Below are 21,084 nucleotides of genomic sequence, written 5' to 3'. Positions count from 1 at the left end.
TGTATCTGACCTTGGCAGTATCTGAGAGGAAGAAGATGGGGATGAAAACCTGAATGGAACTTAATTGAGTCCTTTTTTTTCCCAAAAGAAAGATTGCTGAAGGTATGGTAACTTTCCTAGCTGGGAACATTTCTTGGTGTGAGAGAAAGCAGTGTAGAGAAAGGAAATGCAAAGAGATCCTGGTGTTGCACTTGATGTCAGGTTATAACTTCAAATTCCTGGGGTCACCTCTTCTCACTTGGTCTCCTCTGCTGCTAATGTTCCCAGGCCTCCTGGAGATAGGAGCATCAGGAAGATGGCTGGCCTCAAGTTTTAGTTCCAGTTATTTTTGTCAAAGTGAGCTGGTCAGGCTGTGTAAAAATAGTCTGTCTGTGGGAAAAAGGGGGATGTGATCTCAAGGAGCCATCTTGCAGGTGTTGCAGTGAATAGACAAGCACTAACGCCAATCAGGGTGAACTGCGTCTCATTCCTGCTTTTTGGTACATTGATGGTGTCCGATTTGAAGCTTCATGTCCAGTCATTTGCCAGCACTTCAGTTAGCTCCCTGTCCCCCTCTCATTCATAACCAGTGCTGCCTGTGCATTTCATATGACTGTGCCCTCTCATCTGGAGCCATTCCTTGCTCTCAAGAGCAAACACGCTGCAATCCTGAAGATAGCACTGTGATACAGGCAATAATTGTCCTAAGGAGTATAACTGTGTGAGCTTCAAGCTTTGCAGGATTTATATGGAGCTCTGGTCTCTTTCTAAAAGCAGAGACCAGCATTCCCCTCTTTCCTTTAATGATTAATAAGCAATTACAAAGGAGTGCTTTTTGTTTGTTTGCTTTTTCAAACTGCAAACTCCGCATTTGTTTTTCTGTTCAGGGACAGCTAGAGGAGCATATGGCTGTATTGACTGTGCAGAGCTGCCACTCATTTTGCCAAGTTGCTGTTAGTTCGCATGTGGCCAGGCAGCATTGATGAAAAAGCCCTGCCTTGCCCTGCCTGCTCCTGCATTGTTTCCAAATAAAGGCATGTCTGAAAGGGGAGTTAAGCCTCCAACTGCCAGACCTTAAAAAAAAAAAAAAAGGACCTTATACCCATGGGTTGAAAAGAGGTGATTTATCTGCAACAAACTGTTCCTTCCTCAACCCCCCCAACCCCACTTCCCTTTCTCAAATTAAGGGAAAAAGTTGCTTTGAAATTTAAATCATGCAAACTGGTTGTTTTGCGCTCATGCTCTATAGCAGAAAGTTAACGAACCTACCCATCAGCCCTGGAGTCACCTTAAACTTATTAAAATGTCCAATCGATGTATTTCTATTTTTCACATTGAGAGCAGTTTAAACAGAAAATGCTCATGTTCCTGGAAGGTACTTACTAAGTGAGCCTTTCCTTGCTTATAAACTCTCTTGTATGTGATGAGTGAAGAAGTTGAATGACTACCTTTACAACACAAGGTAGTAGTTTGGGTGACTTTGACTTTTATTATTTCTTAAGCCAGAAGTACTCTTTGTCAGGGTTTAATACAAGTTTGAAGTGACATAATGGTGTTTTGCTGTGTATGATCTAAGGACATAGCTAACATGAGGTTGTTAGGAAGAGGTAATTTATTAGACCAGCTGGTATGGGGGGAAAAAATGAGACAAGCTTGCAGGCACACCAGCACTTCATCAGGCCTGAAATAGAAGCAGCAGATTTCAAGGTTAAACAGAAGTTATGAAAAACTACTCGGTTTAATCAGACATGCATTGAACTGTCAAAGAAGAGCTTGCTGGTATGATATTCCTTCAGTGGAGGGGGGAGGGTGAGAAGGTAATTGTTTTATGGGACAAAGACATAAGGAGTTTACAGCATGTTAAACAGGGGGAGGCTATAAAACCAGTACCTGAGGAGCCCATGGCTGTTTGTGGTATCTGGGGGAACTAGGAAATTTTAGTTCTTTGTCTTCTCTTTGGAAGGTTTTATTTTGGTAGGCTTTTATTTGAGAATCAAGATTGCAAGATCAGTCATTTGTAGACAAATAGAGTTGGATTTATGTAAAAGAACTTTATTAGGCCAATCTAGTTTCGGGCATTCTTTGTCAACTGGTTTCCATCCTTTGCCTATACTGCTAACTTAAGAAGTTACCTAGTAGTCAGTTCATAGTTGTAAAGGTAATAGCAGAAAGAAAAAAAACCTCTATTGTTTGTACAAAGTATTTACTTCTAAAATCAGATCAAATCTATTCTAACAAGAAGCCCTGAATGCTAGTAAAATTTTTAATTATTATTTTCCTCAAACAGAAACCAAATTCAGAATTGAAATATTAAAAAAACAATTTCAAGGCTTTGCAGAATGATAGATGTTTTACTTGTGCTGCTAACAGATTTGGCAATGTGCTGGGTTTAAGCTTTGAATTAGGATGTTTTATCAGTGTGGTTTCAATACATATCTGATGATGTACTGTTGATGTATACTGGACTGTGGAGAGCAGAGGAAAACTATTCTGCGATCTTTTTCTAAACCTGTTCAATGCTTTTCTTTAGTGCTGTATCATAAAGTGATTAATATTATAGTTAAAGAAATGTCAGCTTAAACATGTTAAAGTAGATGTCATTATCTTCCAACTTGCTCATCTTCTAACTTGTCATCTGACTTCTTAGGTCTTTTTAATGGGCTATACAAATGTCCTGTAAATTAACCTCTGTATATATAAACAGTTGCTTTTAAAGTTATGGTATCTGGCTTTATCACGCAAAACTGACTTCCAGTATCCATGATAATGCTCAAAACAACTGATGTTGTTTGAGTGGTGTCAGGAGTCTGCTTGTTCTTTTTTCTGAGTTCCACTGCTGTATGTGAAGAGGGCAGAGCTGTTTACTCAGCTGTGTCCTGTTAGTACCACAGGGGCTGGATAGGTAACCCTTGCATTTAACCCAAGCTCTGGGTAGGTGGAGAAGGTCAGAAAAGCTTAATCTAATTTAGATAAACTCCTTGCCAGGAAAGGGGTGTAGCTGTGCCGGCTTTTGTCTTTCTCTGCCAGAAGACAGCTTCCTCCAACCTGCTGAACCAACAGTCTGAAAAAAGTTGTCATGCAGTGGAGCCATTTAACAGCAAGTAGGATACATTGAGGGAGAGACCACAGCATCTTCTGTGACCCTTGATGTTGCAGGATATGGCATATCTGTGTCTTGGCATCCTTGAAGGCAGTTGTACAAAAACTTTCAAAGGTTAAGGTATGTTAAAACATCCTTTTCACGTGGTGCTTCAGTCACGTAAGTCTTCGGTCAGTTAGCAACCATGGGAGCCAAGGTTTTTGTGTTCTGCTCTCAAACTTTTCAAGAAATTACCTGGAATTAGTTACAAATGTCCACCACCACCACCACTTTAGTAGCAGTACCACTGCTTTATTAACTTCTTATGGATCTCAGGAGATCTCCTGAAAACCTAAGCTGGACACCAAATCAACCTAAGACTGGTCTTGAGACATTGGATGGCTTGAGTATGGCCTCTGTATAGCAAATTCACAGGGAAACTAGTGTTAGAAGCTAAAACTAATACATTCTTTTACTATTTGACCAAAAAGGAGTAGCAGCAGTAGGCATTCAAGTAATTTTGATATGGAAAAAACTGTAGTCTAACTGGAGGTTAATGGAGTGTGGTGGCTCAATTCTAACAGATAAGGGCTGTGTTTGTATATTGGCGGCACACTGTATAAGTAGCTTTTATTTATGGCAGAGGTAGCCAGCATGCTCTGTAAAGTTAAAGTTGGAATGAGAGTATTTATAGGATTCCATCCCAATACATTAATACTGCCAGCACTTGGAAAGACAAAGAATAAATTGGCATGACACTTGATGGTATTAAAAATGGTGGGGGAGGGAGGGGGAGAGTATTTGTATCAGTTCCAGAAGATGGAGATGGGTATAACTATATATGATTGTGACATAAGGGGACTCAAAATCTGTTCAGGATTCTTCTTACCATCTTATTTTCCAAACCCTATCTCTTAGTAAGTGTAACTGAAAGGAAGTCCAAGTCCTGTTGCAGTCTCTAAACTTGAAAACTCAAGCATCCTGTATGGACCCCACACTTGTTTATTTTCTTCACAATCTAAAACATTAAGGGGGGAAAAATGTCTATGAACAGGAGCAGTTAAGCCTTTAGATAAGGAAACAGAAATAAAATTCAGTTTTATTTTTCTGGGGAAGTGATAAATTTGTTACAGTATTTAACAGTGTGTTGCTGGATGTTCCTGTCATTTGCCACAAAGTAGTTATTGTGGAACACCCTCAGTGGCATGCTTCACCCACAGAAAGCAAGCACCACAACTAATAATTTGTCACTAACACAGAGAAACAACTGCTTATGCTAAATAATGACTCTTTAAATAAAACAAGGCAGTGGTCTACAGTGATGTAGATTTCTGTCATTCCTGGTGCTGAGTCACCTTGGCATCCCTTAGTCTCCTCCTTTCTCTTCCCTGCCTTTTTATGTTTGGAAGTAATTTTTCAAGGTTACCTACCACGCTGCCTGTCTTCCTCTTTTCTTTGCTTCTCAATTCCAGGACACAAAGATAGGATAGGTGAGTAAGATGCTTTCAGAGAGTTGTGAGCTCATTTTAACAGAAAATTTTCTTATTGTCAATAGATGAAAAAAAACTTTAAAAACCCTCCCAACCTAGCAAACTATTTTCCCATGAACCTTTTGTAAAATCTAGTTTCTATGTAGATGGCTTTTACACACCCTCAGACCTTTCAAATACCAGAAACTGGATGCTCTCACACCATTTCTCATAATGACTTGCAAGAAATACAGATAATTCTTGGCAAACAAAAAGCTCCCAAAAAAGGAACTAGCTAAGAACTTACATATGCCAAACCATTTAATAGAATAGTTTCACACACACATATACCCTTGAGGGCAGGAAGTGAGAATTTGACTATAAAAATGAAGTTATGCTTTCCAAGTGAAATCCCTATGTAGTGTCCTCTCTAGGAGCAATCCTCTAGTTTTTTTCAGCCTTCATAAGTATCATTCTAGTGCTCCAGATCTCCTTAGATAGGATTTTGTTATTTTACTGAATATTGTGAGCTAATGCAACTCCTGGACTTACTCCAGTCTGTGCTGTCTTAACATCTAGACTTTGGGTATAAGCTGCTGATTATGGTTTCAAACTTCCCAGGAAACAAAAATAAAGAACTGAAGAAAATGCTGCAGCTTTTCACAGTGATCTCATGCATGGCCACATGCTGTCAAGATGTTTAAGTTTCTTGTACTGAGCTTTAATGCAGGCATACTTTCCATGGGAGTTTAAAACACTGCTGTAGTTTGACTTAAAGCCATTGGCAAGCAATACACTTACAAGACAGTCTAAATGTCTTGAATTGTAGCCTTGACTGAGCTTTTTTTCTGTTTATTATTCAAGAACTTTTTTTTAAGTCAAAGCAAGACGTGTATGCTGAAGTGCAATACAAACTACTAAATAATTTATTTAGATAAACTGCTGGATTACCTAGCTCTTCTACTGCTTAATTTTATTCAGTCCTTCCACTAGCACTTATAAAAATCAGGCCAGGTGCAGAAAGGCAGTGAGGAAAACAAGCATCTTGCTTGGATTTCAAAATCCTTTTTGTGAGGCATTGATATAGAACACAACAGTAAATGCACCAGTAGTGCTGGTGTGCCGAAATAAAGTTCCCAAATGGCTCGTGGAGGCTCCTTGCTGTAGCAAGAAGGACTATTTTCATGCTGTAAGAATACCTTTCTGCAGACTCTGTGAGCAGGACACTGTGCTGACAATAACGTAGGTGCATTTCAGTGAATTTCTTGTGTATGTGTCCAATATGTGCTTTGTTAAGGTGCTGAAGCTCACGCACAGTTGCTGTTTATTGCTTGGATTGCAAACTGTGGGAGCAGCCTTGGCTGTGGAGACTGGGAGGATGGTGGGGCACTTTAACAATGAGGCTTCTCAGGGTCCATGCACCCCAAAATTCCCCAAGGCTTGTAGCATCTCAGTTGTTGGAAGAACAATATAGCAGCTCAAATGTCATCCATCAAGTTCCTGGAATGCCCAGAGGACTGCTTCCTCAAACAAACGTTAGATGTGCCAACCAGGAATGAGGCACTGCTGGAGTTGCTACTCACAAACCAAGAAAACCTGCTTTGTAATATCTCTGTTGGCTGTGGTGATCACAATAGTTTGGGATCTGGCTGATCCCAGAGCATGCTGAAGGTTAGTACTAAGACCAGAGTTTTGGATTTTAGAAGAGCAAATTTGAGCTTGCTCAGAGATCGGTTGGGAGGGATTCCATGGGAAGCTTCCATGGAGGATAAAGGAGCTAAAGTGCTGGGAGATTTTCAAGAATGCTCTTCTGGAAGCACAAAAACAGTTTGTCCCCTTTAAAGATAAGGGAAATAAGTGGGGCAAGAGCCCCCTTGGCTAAACTGCAAGCTTCCGAGTCTGTTCAAAACCAAAAGAGAAGTGTGCCAAAGATGGAGAAATAAACAAATACCTGTTGAGAACTACACAGGCACTACCAGGTTGTGCAGAGATGCAGTTAGAAAAGCAAAAGCTCAGGTCAAATTGAAATTGGCAAGAGATATTAAAAACTACAAGAAAGGGTTCTTCAGGTATGTAAACGAGAAGCAGAAACAGTAGGAAAATATTGGCCCACTGTTAATCAGGAGAGCAGAATTTGTCACCAACAACACTGAAAAGGCAGAAATTCTCAACACTTTCTTCACCTCTGTCTTTACCAGCACTGTTGGCCTTGGGAACAAATATCCAGGTTGATGCAAACACAGACCCAGCATCAGTGAAGGAAGAGTTGGTATGTGAACTGTTACAGGAGCTTGACCCCTACAAATCGGTGGGCCCTGACAATGTTCGCCTGAGGTTGTTAAAAGAGCTGGCTGATGTCGCTGAGAGGCTGCTCTCCACAATCTTTGGAAAGTTGTGGAGATTGAGGGACATTCCAGAAGACTTGGAAGAAGGCTAAGATAAGGTTTCCCACAGCCTCCTCCTAGAGAAACCGAAGCATTATGGTATAGACAAGTGGTCTATGTGGTGGGTGGGGAATTGGCTGACTGGCCGCAACCAGAGGATGTGGTAAATAGCTCCTGACAACCTGTCAGAGGTGGGGTGCTCCAGGGATCAGTGTTGGGCCCAATGCTGTTTAATATCTTCATAGTAATCTGGAAGATGGGATCAAGTGTATCCTGATGAGTTTCCTGATGATACCAAACTGAGTAGGGAAGTGGACACTTCAGAAGGGAGACCCGCTCTGCAGAATGACCTGGATAGGCCGGAAGAGTGAGCTAACAAGAACCTTATGAAGTTCAACAGCGACAAGCGTAAGGTCTTGCACCTGGGTAAGCACAATCCAAAAGTGCAGCACAGGCTGGGGTCTACCCAGCTGGGGAGCAGCTCTCTGGAAAGGGACTTAGGAGTACTGGTGGACAACAAGCTCAATATGAGTGGATAGTGTGCAGCTGTGGAGAAGAGAGCCAACAGCATGCTGGGTTGCATCAACAAGGGCATCACCAGCAGAGATAAAGATGTCATTATCCCACTCTGCTTGGTGCTTGTCAGGTCACATCTGGGGTACTGTGTCCAGTTTTGGTTCCTGCTATGCAAAAAAAGACATGGATAGGCTGGAAGGGGTCCAGAGAAGAGCCACAAAGATGATCAAAGGACTGGGAAGTCTGTCATATGAGGAAAGGCTGAGAGAACTGTGTTTGGTGCAGCCTTCAGAAAAGAAAGCTCAAGTGAGACCGTGTCATCATATTCCAGTATTTAAAGGCTGGACACAAAGAAGATGGAGACTCCCTTTTTACAGAGAGTCACATGGAAAAGATGAGGGGTAATGGGTGCAAGTTACTCCTGGGGAGATTCTGATCAGATACAAGGAAATTTGTTCACATTGAGAACAATCAACCATTGGAATAATCTCCCCAGGGAAGTGGCAGATGCCCAGATGCTGGACACTCTTAAGATTCAGCTGGATAGGAAAGACTAAGAAAGGTTGGACCATATGATCCTTGAGGTCCCTTCCAATCTGGTATTCCATGATTCTGTGATCCTTTTGCTCCTGAGAACTGCCAGGTCCTTGATTTAGAGTGTGATGTGGGTGGTGAAGAGAAGTCTTGCTGCAGAACCTGCCCCATTTCCCTGCTGGCTTTTGCAGCTCCTCCTGAGTGTTGTCCTCCTGCAGCAGCTGAACATATTGCTGCCTCATCTGAGCTAGCAGAACACTTAGCTCAGCACTAGACTGCGTTCATGCATGACAGGCCCTTAGTGACATGATTTTGTAGCATCACCTGGCACAGAGCTGTGTCGCACTGTGTCCTGCTGGCTAAGAAGCATTGTGCTGTGCATGTCTGTGATTTTAATACAGGATTCCTCAGCTGTGGTTTTGCCTCACTTTTAGACAAATACTGCTGTAGGTGTATTTTCAAAACCTGAGTTGTAAGGCCTGCCTTGCAAGGACCTAGTCCAGCACCTTTATGTAACTGGTTGTTAGTATATTACTGTAGTAGCCAATGACCATCAAGACATCTAGGGAGACCTTCATTCTTTCCGACTGTGATTTGCTCACACTGTCCTTTCTTTCTTTTAAGTGATGTCTCTTTTCTTTTTCCATTACGTATGCTCAGTGCCTCTCTTCAAACAGCGCAGCGTTCCTTTGATGCTGTTCATGATGGACAAACAAGTTGACTGATTAAGGGAATTTACCTGCAAAAGAAAAATGTCCAAGACTATCAGCATGCTTACGCTATCGCGCTCCAGTTGTTGGCCTACTCCGTAGTGTGCTGAAGTTAAGCTCTGTGTGCCCCACATTGGTTCAGGTCTCACCAATGCACATCCTCAGTTTCCTGTGTTCAGATCTTGCCTAGTAGAGGGGTGAGTAAATATCAAGTACATATGAAGCACATGGACCTGTTGGAGCGAGTCCAGAGGAGGGCCATAAGGATGATCAGACGGCTGGAGCACCTCTCCTGTGATGACTGGCTGAGAGAGCTGGGCTTTTTCAGCCTGGAGAAGAGAAGGCTCCAGGGAGACCTTAAAGCAGCCTGCCAGTACATAAAGGGGGCTTACAAGAAAGCTGGAGAGGGCCTATTTACAGGGCATGTAGTGATACAACAAGGGAGAATGGCTTTAAACTGGAAGAGGGTAGATTTAGATTAGATAGAAGTTCTTTACAATGAGGGTTGTGAGGCACTGGCACAGGTTGCCCAGAGAAGCTGTGGATGCCCCATCCCTGGCAGTGTTCAAGGCCAGGTTGGACAGGGCTTTGAACCTGGTCTAGTGGAAGGTGTCCCTGCCTGTGGCAGGGGGTTGGAACTAGATGATCTTGAAGGTCCTTTCCTACCCAAACCAGTGTATGATTTTATGATTCTAAGTCTGCTAAATTGGACAGCCTTTTACTGAAGCCTCCTGGAGAAGGAAACCAAAACTCTGCTCAGTTAGGTGGCCTGGTTTGGGGTGTGGTAGGGTGGGTAAAGAGAGCCAGTGGGGTGGGACGGGGTCTCTGATGGGAGAGTCTGCAGTGGGAGCTGGAGAAGAGCCAGGGGAGAAGTAGAGGTAGATTTGGAAACACTGACGAGTGCAGTCTGATTACTCATAGTATGGGGTGCAGGAGGAAGGTGAAGTATGCAGAGGGCAGCAGAAATAAAATCAGGAGAGGAGGACTGGCAATGTTGACAACTAGGATACTAAAAGGAGTAGAGCTGGGAATGACAGTCCAGTCTCAGGAAGATGCATGAAGTTTGGGGTAAGTAGAGATGAGCTCCTTCCCTGTGGCAGTAAAAGCTGTGGTGTGGCAGAGCATTCCTTTCCAGCCATCACACAGGCATCAAGGTTGCACTAGCCTTGGGGACTGTCCTCTATACGTTCCCAAGGTGGTTCAGTGAAGCTGGACTATAACATATCTCCTGGCTCCCCAAGCAGCTGCCCTTGTTCTTTCATTTGTAGGCTGTTTCTCTGCTCACCACGTTTCATTTGAACAAAGTCATGATGGTTTTGCTTTTGATCTTGAACTGACCATCTGTACACCAGGGGAAGAACACCTCTTCGTTACCTCACTGAAACCCCATCTGTTTTCTCAGTGACTGTGTGCCTGCAGCACATAATTGTTCATTACGTGGTAGATGTATTTCCTCTCGAGTGACGGAGTGCTGGGGTGGCAGTTGACTCTTGTAAGGTTACTGGGGAAGGAGCCTGTTTGGGGGAGTGTATGAGGAAAAAAAATCTTCAACTTTGATTTAAAGGTTAGGTAGTTATGTGAGCCATTACTCTGTTCTTTCAGCATCACCTTTGATATGCATAGATTTTGCTGAAATTATGTTTCTACCCTGTTCTTGAAGAATTCAGTGAGAACTTTACTTGGTAGCTTTGCACCAGACAGGTATAACTGAGTACAATAACCGTGCCTTGTCCTGAGGAATGAAAAAGCCATGCTGCTTTGTGAGGGTGACTTCTCTACCGCTTAGGCGTCCTTTTGCATATAAGGTATTCAGAATATGGATTAAAAAAATGTTACCTTTTTTTCATTGTTTTCAATCTTTAGCACAGTGGAGGAGATCCTGCTGTATTTCTGAACTGTCCCAAAAATTCCTTCCTAAAGCCTGTCCTTTGGAATTTTAGTGTCTGTGAGCAAAGATGGAAAATGGGAGTGTTAGAATGGAGAAAAGTAACATTCTTTACTTCTGTTACTGTACCTCCTATTTAAGATTAAAACTGTGAAAGCATAAAAGCATTTGAAAGCAACTGTTAGTGTGCAGTTACACAAACGGTCCTAAATTAACTTGTGTCACCAGTGAGTGTCAGTATGTTTTTTTCTGTATGTGCCCAAGTTTACTGACATTCTCCTTTTTAACAAAGAGGAGAGACAATGTTCCCCCTGGCACCTAGAGTTTGTCAGTGTGTACTCTGAGAGACTAGAAACAAATGGGTGAACCCTTTTCCTCTAGCAACTAGTGCAAGCCCAGCAGGTTTTCTCTCGTCCCAGCCTGTATGTCTGTGAAGTGTTGACTTCCATAGTTCAGGGCTACCCTGACTTCCTCCTAAAACTCTGTGAACAGGTTTAATGCACATAGAATCATACACTAGTTTGGGTTGGAAGGGACCTTAAAGATCATCTAGTTCCAACCCCCCTGCCATGGGCAGGGACACCTTCCACCAGACCAGGTTGCTCCAAGACCCGTCCAACCTGGCCTTGAACACTGCCAGGGATGGGGCAGCCACAGCTTCTCTGGGCAACCTGTGCCAGGGCCTCACCACCCATGCCCTAGTTTGTCTCATTCCTAATGTGTTTTTTAGTTTCCTACAGCATTCATTATTAATATTAGTCATAAGAGCATACTGTGCTGCTGATCTAAGCAAATTGGACACAAAGTGAGTTAGCTTATTTTAGGACTACTTGTGTGTAATCGTGTCTGACTGGCCCTTTTCTGAATGCATGTGCCCCACTTCTTTGTATTCCTGAAGCATATATTGGGTGAGCATAGACTTTGAGCAGAAAAACAGCAGTTCTGAGCCAAGATCTGTGTGTGCATCTGGGCACAGCTTCAGCCCAAAATGATAAGCTTACAAACTGTCAGCATGATTCCCAGCTGCATTTTTAAACATGCACTATTTAAAGAGTGAGTTGGCCATAAATGTTAATGCTTTTAATTATAATGATGTGAACCCCAGGTTCATTGCGTGAACAGGACATAACTGTGGTAGTTTGGTTTTTCAGTGGGGTGATAATCGTGGTTTAGTTTTACTCCCTGTGTGTTAGAGATTTTTCTAGCTGTGAGAATCATTAGGTAAATGTATTGTTATATCTGGTAGTATTAGGTAGGTATTCAAGCCTTAGAGGGTTTAAATACCCAGCAGCGTGGTATCGTTTTGCTAGTACTGAGGAGCTAAGATACGGAGTTTACAAAATACAAGAACTACACGTTTCCAGGGCAATGGGCAGGATGCTCAGTTTGCTGCCCAGCTCCCTCCCGTAGACCTGCACTCTCTGTGCCTGTCCCTGCTGACTGGGGACAGTCTTGCCAGCTCTCCAGCAGTGCCCTCACTGGGGATGCTTCATTCAAGGCAAAGTGCTTAGAAAATTGAATGCCAACTTTAGAAATATCAGGGTACAAATAACATCTGAACTGCCTTGGTATTTTACTGTTCAGCGCCAGGCGCGGGGGGGAATAAAGGACGGAAATGCACTGCCTGTACTGACCTGTAGGTAAAAAGCTATCTGAGCAGCCCCGTGGAGGGGGTGACCCTTGCGGCTCTCTGTCTGCCGGCTCTAACCACGGAGCGGGGTCCTGGCTTTCCTTGCAGGCGCTGTGCTGGGAAGGAGAATAGGATGGGGTCCAAATTGAGCATCTTGAAATTACCTTAAGGTATAAAGGAAAAACTAGTCTGAATCGCAGGAGAGGCAGTGAGCAGCAGAAGCAGGGGTTGGGTTTTTTTGCTAGATACAGCTATTTTGGGGACAGTAAGTCATTACTTTTGAAGCCATCTGTCTGAATTGCAGTGAATCTCACCATAACTGATAAAAAGCGTTAAATAATTAAGTAGTAGTGTTCAGATGAGTATCTCTACCTTGCTTTCATCTACTTCCCTTGGTTCTGGTGTTTGACAAGTACCTGTCAGCTGCCTCAGCGCTGTGGAGGTGGCTGTTTATCCCCGCGCTGCTGCCCTACTTTCAAGCAACTCATGCAGCGAGAAACCTGATTATTTTTTCCAGTCTAGTGGTCCTAAAATGTGCTGTGGTGAAAACCTGAACCTGAACTCGGTGCAGTTTGGCTCTGCCTGTGATAAAGCCGAAGTACGTCTCGCTCAGCGGCGAGCTGCTGGCTGAGCTTACCCTCCCGCGTGGGAGCAGCCGGAGCCCCGGGGCTGCGGGGGCCGGCGGGGCTGCCCTGCGCTGGTGGGTAGGGGGGCAGGCGGGCAGGCTCCGGCTGCCGCCGCGCAGGGTGAACACTGGGTGACCTCGCCGCCAGCCAGTCAACTCGCGTGTGGCCTTATTAGGCAAGCTGCGGCGGGGCGGCCGGCACAGAGCATGCCGGATGGCGGCGGGGAGCGCCCGGCCCAGAACGGATCCAGCCCAGACCCCGTGAGAGGCGACCCAGTACCGCGGCGCTGCGGGCGCGCTGCCAGCTAGCGCCTGCCGCCGGAGCCCCGCTGTCCGCGACCCAGCTCTGCTCCGCCAGAGCCGGGGGTTCTGCGAACGCGGCTTTAAAAGCTAAACCCCTGTTGTGCAGACCTTAATGACAGGAGCTCCCGCTCCTGGTGTGCCTTTCGTGCGCTTGGTTACAACCTTAGGACACCAGTTCAAGCTGTCATCCCGCATACTGGAATGCTTTGTGGTGGCCTTTGCTAAGTGTGTTTTCATTCCTTGTGCTGCCTGCTTTCAGAGGCACACCTGAACTAAGAGGAATTTTTTTGTTGTTGTTTTATGACTTCAGGACTTGTTTCTTCTCTCCTCTTGTGCAGTTTTATGCCCTTTATTGGAAGACTGACTGTTACTGGCTAAAGCAATGATCCTGCTCCCAGGAGAAGGGGAATATTGGCACCCACTGCCTTTGTGCAGACCAGGGCTTGACTAGATTGCTTCATACCCACCTCATGAAAACTAATGTTCACATGGAAGAAGACTTTTTATTAAAAAAAAAAAAAAAAAAGAAAAAAGTCTGTGTTTTTCCTGTAGTTAAACCCCCACAGATTTAGTACTGTACAGTACAAGCAGATGCGTGCAAGCTTTCCTGGGCAACTCTGGGAAAGCTCTTCAGATTTGACTTGTGATTAACTTACTATTAGTGATGGGTACCCTCCTGAGCACTGGGCGTGTTTGTGATCTTTGCAGGGGCGTTGGGAGTGTATGAAGCCAATAAAGAGGAATGGCTGCTATGGATTTGAACCTGCTCTCTAGAGAACAGGCTCCAGAAGTGCAGCATCACTGTGCTAACCGGATTTTCTTTCCTCATGAATTTTTGCTGAGCCATGTTGGATGCAAGTTAAGCCTGGTACACATGCTTTTTCATAGTGACATTATTTTCAGTGGCAGTATGTGTAGTTGAGCTGTCCTACCTTGACCGTCAGCCCTTGAATAAAGTACATGTTTTTTCTTCTTTTACTAAATATTTCATTTTCTGAGAAAGCATTGCAACATGCTATAAACAGGATGGGAGCTGGGGTCACGGATTTGTTGTCTGCAAGGCTGCTGTCTGCCTGAGGCTTGGAAATGACAGTTATATTTCAAGGTAAGTATGCAGGGATATGATGTGGCCTGTGAAATGTCATATCACAGTGGTAAACAAAATTGATGTTTCCCTTAGATGACTATCACAAAGAGCCAGAGAACTTTGTTATAAATTCTTCCCTGTGGTATGCATGCCTCTCTCTGCTTCCTTATTGGGCTCTCACACGTGTGCAGAGGTGTTAAAGAGCAGCCTGAAGAAAACTCAGTAGCATGGCTGGGCTTTCTGCATTGCTTAGCTGCATAGGGCCACTTGCTGCTCCAGGAAAGGAGACCCCTTTGTGCTGGTTGTATTGCAATCTGGCAGGAAGTTTTCTGCAGACTGAAGAGACTAAAAGTGTCAGGAGATGGGGAAACCTGTCCTGGAAACACTGGCCGCTTGTTTGGAGGACAGTTTGCAGACAGTCTCTCCCAAGTGCAGTTTAAGCCCCTGGCGATTGCAGCAGCAAAGGTCTTGTTCACTGCAGGAGTAAAGAAGCTGCTACTTGTGTCACAACTTCAGTGAAGGATGTCCACAGAGCCGTGGCTAACCCTGCGCCTGCACAGTCTGAACCGCAGCTGCCTTACGGTGAGCCATGATGTGAAATGCTCTCAGATACTGTTTTGCTAGGTAGAAACCCATGTCTCCTCAAAGTCCCTGGGCTGTTTAATCATTTAAATTGTACATACTCTGGGGGATGAGTTCCTGCTTTATCCTCATTTCCAGCCATTTGCTTAGCCTGTGCCTAACCCTGCTCTGTGCTTGACATCTTCTGTTACTGTTTCAGGCCCACAGACAAATAGGTCTGACTCAATTCAAATAATGTGCCTCACTGGTATATCTGATTACCACATGAGAGGGGTCTGTGTGTGGCCTTTGAACCTCCTTTAAGGAGCTAGTCTAGACTGATCCTACTGCTAAAGAGGAAAACCGTAAAGATCTTTTAATTACGGTACAGTCTTTCCATACGGTTTTGTGGGCAATGATACAAGAGGTAGGAATGCCAGGGGACATTACCTTCTTGTTCTTTATTTTTAGAATGCGTTGCAAGATTGAAAGGTACCAAAATCTCCTTGTAGGAGCAATTCATTGCTAAAATTAATGACTTGTGTAAGATTTCAGATCTGAAATAGTAATCTGGAGGCTAGAAGGTGGGGGTATTTAGTGTGTGGTGTTCTCCCTATTTCCAGAGCACATGAGTAAATACCCAGTACAAAAAGACCATCCATATTATTTTTAACACATCTGTCATGTTGTACTAAAATACTTTAGTCCCCTTTATAACACTTACTACTACACTTTTTTGATCTCTTTGCATATGACCTGTTTTAAAGTACACCACACGGACAGCACAGTGCTGAAGGTTGTCTGAAGACTTGTCCAAAACAGAATCACTACCTGAACAGGAATCTTGCCAGGACCACTATTCAAGAGTGGTTGCACAGAGTGAGTTGGGGAAAACAGCAAAGTGAAAAGCATTATATTTGCTTTCCACTGGAGAGATGATGCCATGTCAAGAAACTTTATCCTGGTTTAAAAGTCTGTACGAATGGCCTCCATTTAGGAGAATATCACTTGGCCAGGTACATGGGATTTGAATGGAGAAGGCAAAATGGATTGGCATTGCCAATCTAGAATCGTACTGTGTTTGCAAGCTGGGATGCTTGAACATGGCTTGAGATGTTAACTTTCTGTTAAGTGATTATACTACTGTATTAATCTTCTGTTAGATTTTTTTATCTGTCCTTTAGTTAAATTATTTCTTGAACATGTTGGCAGACATTGCTGGAGAGTGGGAGGAAGGGGAAATACGAGGAGGGAGGTTCTTCCAGCGTCATGCCACTTACCTTTGGAAACACATGCCTACATGCCAAAAGCTGACAGGGTGGTTTGGGATGGATGAGTAGCCTGGGAGCGAGGGTCAGATGGAGTGACGGAAGAGCGTGGTCTGGGTTAGCCCTCTTTTCTGACCTTCGTTCCTGTGATCATCCACAACATCTCAGGTCTTGGTACAGCTCGCTTTGACTTGTTATTCCAAGAGTGCTCTCCTTGTCCGGAAGAGCAGCAGTGGAATAAAATTCATGAGCTTCTTTAGATCTCTACCCATGAGATGTGGATGAAAATGTGTTTTAATTATCTTATTTATACAGATCATTTCAGTTTTGCGTGCTGCTTGGACTCCTGTTTACCTAACTAGCATATTTGCTGAAAGTGTCTTTGCAGTCACTGTGGATTTTCTTTCCTCTGCATTCTTGATTTTATTTGTTTTCAGGCTTTCTTCAAACAGCTGTCATGGGATGCTTTGATTTTTATATTTATGATAACTGCAAGTCACAACAAAGTATCGTGTTCTCCTTATCACAGAGTAACACTGCTAAATATAAATTCATAAGTGATCAAAATTCAGAAAGAAAAAAGACTTGATCTTGGTGGGACCTGAGTCACAACTCTTCGGTGCTTTGGGGCTGGCAGCCCTGGAAGTTGGGAACAGTTTTGTAAGCCGTTTAAACTCCAGCTTTGATTACAGTGATTAGTTTTGCCAGACAAAAGGAAGATATTTTCCCTCTCTTCCTGTGGAAAGCTTCAGAACAACATTTAGCCGGCAGCTGGTCTTTCATGAGCAGTCTCAGATTTGAAATGTATGCATGCTTAACCTCTAGCTCTTTGCCCAGATGACTGCAAACTTAACGTCCAGCTGGGCTGCCCCTCTTTCTAAGGGCTGAAGTGTTGTTCTCTCTTTGCTTATGTTGGAGGCTGCTAATGCTCAAGAATTAGTTATGGCAGAGGAGGACGAGAACATTACTACTGATTTGTAACACAGCCTTGATAATGTAGTTTGGCTGAGCATACTTCTAGGTCCTGGAGGCTGGATGTCTTTGAAGGATAAAATACTCTTCTTCTCTCATCAAGTATTTGGAGGTGGATCTCTTTTCTTCTGGATAGACTTGTTCTTAAACCTGCTGTTTCCAAACAAGCAGCAAAAACATAAACTTAAGAATTCTTTTTCTTTGTAGCATGGCTTGACCCTGCTGACTTACTGTTTTTACCAAGGTGTCTTCTCCATTGCCAAAGCTGGTGAAGGGGCAGAACAGAGACGTGTCTTGCAACAGGTAATCCCTTTTTGATGGAAAGGAGGGAGGGAAGTTGTCAGTTACCTACAGTTATATCTTCCCAATGATCTGTGTGAAGCACATAGCATTGGTGTAATACCTTAAGGCTCCAGCATCTCATAGTTTTAAGAGTTTTAATGTTGGAGGCAGTGTTGACGTATACCTCTCATCTTGAAGTGACACTGAACAAACTCTGGACAGTAGTACAGTAGCACAGTTTCAGTACTAACAGCAGTGACATGAATGTGAATTCACAGATACCTTGCAGAGAGCAATGAATAGTGATCCCCTTCCAACCTAACATGAAGAGAGCTTGAAGCTCTCTGTGAAGACCTTGGTACAGATGTTGCTTTTACTGGGTATTTTGCTTTACTTTGTAAGAATTCTCATTGGTTCCATGAGATGGTCCCTGCATTCTTGTCCTGCCAGCCATAAACAGTACGGAGACGAGTCCTACTTGCACCACAGCCTATCACAAGTATTTCTTCCCAGGTGGCAGCCAGAGCTGTTGGAGACACTGGCTTCTTACCGTGTTCTTCAAGTAGAATTCACACAGCACAAGCAAGAACCCATTTAAAATAAACACATTTAGGAAAGGTACTCTGGAGTTTTTCTGTCTTTCTGCGGGTCTGCATGCTTTACCTTCTGCACCTCATTCACCAGAAGGATGCTGAGGACAAAATGTTGGAGATAGTGTACAGCAGGGGAATGTGGGAGCCTGATCCCTCCCTCCACAAATACACCCCTCCACTCTGTCATACAGGACATTGCCAGACACTGGTATGACAATCAAGCTGAGCTCACCTCCTCTGTTAACCAGACGAGTTGATCCCTTTCCTGATCATAAGATGCTGTGCCTTTTTTTCTGTTGTTGTTGTTGTTCTGGCATCTCCTGGAAAGCATACCCAACAATAATAAAAGGGAATATTTACTAACGGTTAAGTCATCTGACTGGGTCACTAGAGGAGCAGGACCTAAAAGAGGTCCCACAGAGAGGAATGGGTAGGACTCTTGGCAGCTATGAGCTATTGCATCAGCTCAGCTGTCAAGTCTAACTTCTCCTTCAACCTTGCTAAAGACTGCAGCCACAAGATTTATCAAATAAGTGTTATTTATCTGCACTTTATGAGAAACAGTTCCCTTACTGTGTACCAGATGAGATACAGATGCTCCAGGTAATAATACCTCTATTCACAAGATCAAGTAAGCAGTCTTCACTCAAGCAGGGTTTGGAAAGAAGGAACTTCTTCAGAACTGTGTGTCTATCTCTGATATACCCGCACAGCTACTGGTCCAGAATGTCCTTGTTAGCTGTTACCAGCAGCCTCTTTGTTCCTCCACTGTCTTTTTTTGGTGTTTTAAGCATATCTGTGCTTATGTCTAGGCCATAAAGTGGATTTTCAGGTTAACAGCAAGTTTGGACCAGTGTAGACAGTGTACATTTTTTGTTGCTGCTTTTGTATGTACTAGGCTCGAGTACATGTAGGCCTTCGCAGCTGGTCAAGAGAGCACAGCAATGTTTGGTTTGTGTGCTATGGGTAGTGCCGTGGTTAGAATTAAGTGTGAGCGCCAGTAAGGTTACAGGCGAATATTTCTGGACAGAGGATGTTACTTGGTGAGTCAGAGGCTTCAATGCCATCTTCCTTATATGAGATTACTCTTGTTCAGGGAGCTCTGGACTGTTGAAATATCAGCTAATAGGTTGAAATATCAGCAAAGGTGCTTTGGTTAAGGTGACTCCAACATTATTCATGTTTAAAAAGAAGTAAATGGATACAAATAGTGGCATTAGACAAGATGGAGCACATACTCTTCTATCCATGGCAAGAACTTGTTAGCATGAAAAACAGTGTTTTGATGACCTAGACAGGCTAAATACAACTTCGTGGTGAGCCAACAGAAATTAATAGGTTTTTGATAATTATCACTTGTGGTTGAGCAGTCCCTTTCACAGCATCACTGCTTACATTTTGTCTGTACATAGAGGTTCCCAGCATGGATCCGGGTCCTGTTGTACCAGGCATCATGAAAAGAGGTAATGAAAGTCAAGAACTTCAATCTTGTGTTTCTAAGCTACCTTTTCACAGCCCTGACAACCCCAGGCTTGTGGCGAGTTTTCTACTGATACTAGCTGAAATATTTTTGAAGGGAAGAAGTCTGTTGGAGGGAAGCTAGTGGGCAGTTAGTGCCTTTGGTTGGATGGGGTTAAGTGCATGGACCTGCTTCAGTCACATATTTAATGTGCACTGCTTTGTGTGTATGTGTGCGCACACATGTGTCTTAGACCATCAGGTAGTTCAGTGTGGAAGACTGAGCCAGGGGCTATTACACCATTTCAAACAAATACTTGCAGACTTTAAAAATTAACTATAAAGTGTTGTTTCTCTTCAATCCAAAAATCCATCAGATCTGTTTAATAAAAAACCATGGTAGCTAGACACTACTTTTGTGCAATTTTACACCTTCTGTCTCAAGTTAAAATATTTCGAGCTGTGGTGTCTGTTCTTAAATCCCCACCCCCACCAGTAATTTTGCTCATATGTTATCCATAAATCTTGTCTGTTTTAAATGTTCCAACTAACAGTTAGGCAAAACGTATAGCATAATGATACGATTAACAGAGTCCACTTTTTTGGCAGCCTGGATGCTGTTTTTCTTAAGCAAGCATTGCAGTTTATCCTGATTAGAGATATGAAAGAAATATTCATCTTCTTGGAGGTTTATTTTGTTGTGCGTTTCCTCTTAAATATGAGGATTTAAGAGTTCTGCATTGATTTTGCAGGAATATAATGTGTGATTTGGCTGGATCTTTGAAGTGGTAATATTATAAATCTCCCAATCACCATTGCCCAATCTGTTTTAACATTCATGTGCCTAATTTCTGTTTGTAATCTGATTACTGGCTTGAGCTGCTCCAGCTTGCAGCCTATTGCTATGCATTTACTGTACTCTCTGGGACGCGATAGCCTGACAGCTCCAGTCCTGTGCTATGAAAAATCTCTACACGATATTGCCAAGACAGGCCTAGGGCTGTGGCTGCTGGAGAATTAGCTGCTATTGTAGTTTCTCTTTGCTGAATCCTTTGTTTGTGCAACCATGTTCAGAAATCCTTGGATCTCCAGCTATTTGGGAAATGTTAAATACTCTGAGGAGCAAGGTAAGAGTTCCAAGTAGATAGAAGAAAATGCAGTTAATTTGTGGCTGTTTAATCTCTCGTATATATGTATGCATGTGTAAATATCGTTTGAGTGGATCTTCTGCAGCTACATTAGCTACTTTAGCAATCAGTATGCAGTTAGTCACCCAGGCTATTTCAATTATTTCCTAAAGGACACTTTTGAAAGATCCGATTAGATGGATCTTTTAATTAGCTTAGCTTGCCACTGACTTAGGGCCTTTAAATATACTAAGTAACACTGGAAGGTTGCATCTCCTTTTTTTTTTTAAATATGTATATATATAAATTAAGCATTTTTAATTTCCCTTGTGTTAAATTACAGATAGCGCTTTTATCCGGTAGTTTGTGCCTAAGAGGGAAGGGGACTGGACCGAACAAATGGTTAAACTTCTGAGCAAGTTTGATTTGCAATTCTGTAAATATACTCTCAATTTTAAATACAAATATTTAAGATTGTTTTAATGTGGTTATGAGCATGTTTACAATTCTTCAGTGAAAGAAGGAAGGAACAAAATGCTGTTGCAAAGATTTTCCTTCTCTGTATCAGGTACTGTGAGGGTGGGCTTTCTTCTTTAAATTAACCATTGAATTAAGACTGTGT

At 43.2% G+C, this 21,084-nt stretch overlaps 1 protein-coding gene and 1 long non-coding RNA gene across 21 annotated transcripts in view; both read left to right on the top strand.

Moving 5' to 3' along the window:
- The window catches only part of LOC115607365 (supervillin-like), a 138,686-nt gene that overhangs the window by 47,311 nt on the left and 70,291 nt on the right, over positions 1 to 21,084 (top strand). The gene's annotated exons all lie outside the window — the stretch shown is intronic.
- Positions 9,011 to 21,044, top strand: LOC115607449. The gene is made up of 3 exons (XR_003991237.1): positions 9,011 to 9,159; positions 19,454 to 19,464; positions 21,031 to 21,044. It is a non-coding gene; the product is annotated as an uncharacterized LOC115607449 (long non-coding RNA).

Source organism: Strigops habroptila, chromosome 1 (assembly GCF_004027225.2).
Source record: "Strigops habroptila isolate Jane chromosome 1, bStrHab1.2.pri, whole genome shotgun sequence".
Taxonomy (NCBI): domain Eukaryota; kingdom Metazoa; phylum Chordata; class Aves; order Psittaciformes; family Psittacidae; genus Strigops; species Strigops habroptila.
The sequence above is the reverse complement of the archived record's forward strand: the minus strand, read 5'-3'. Positions and strand labels throughout refer to the sequence as shown.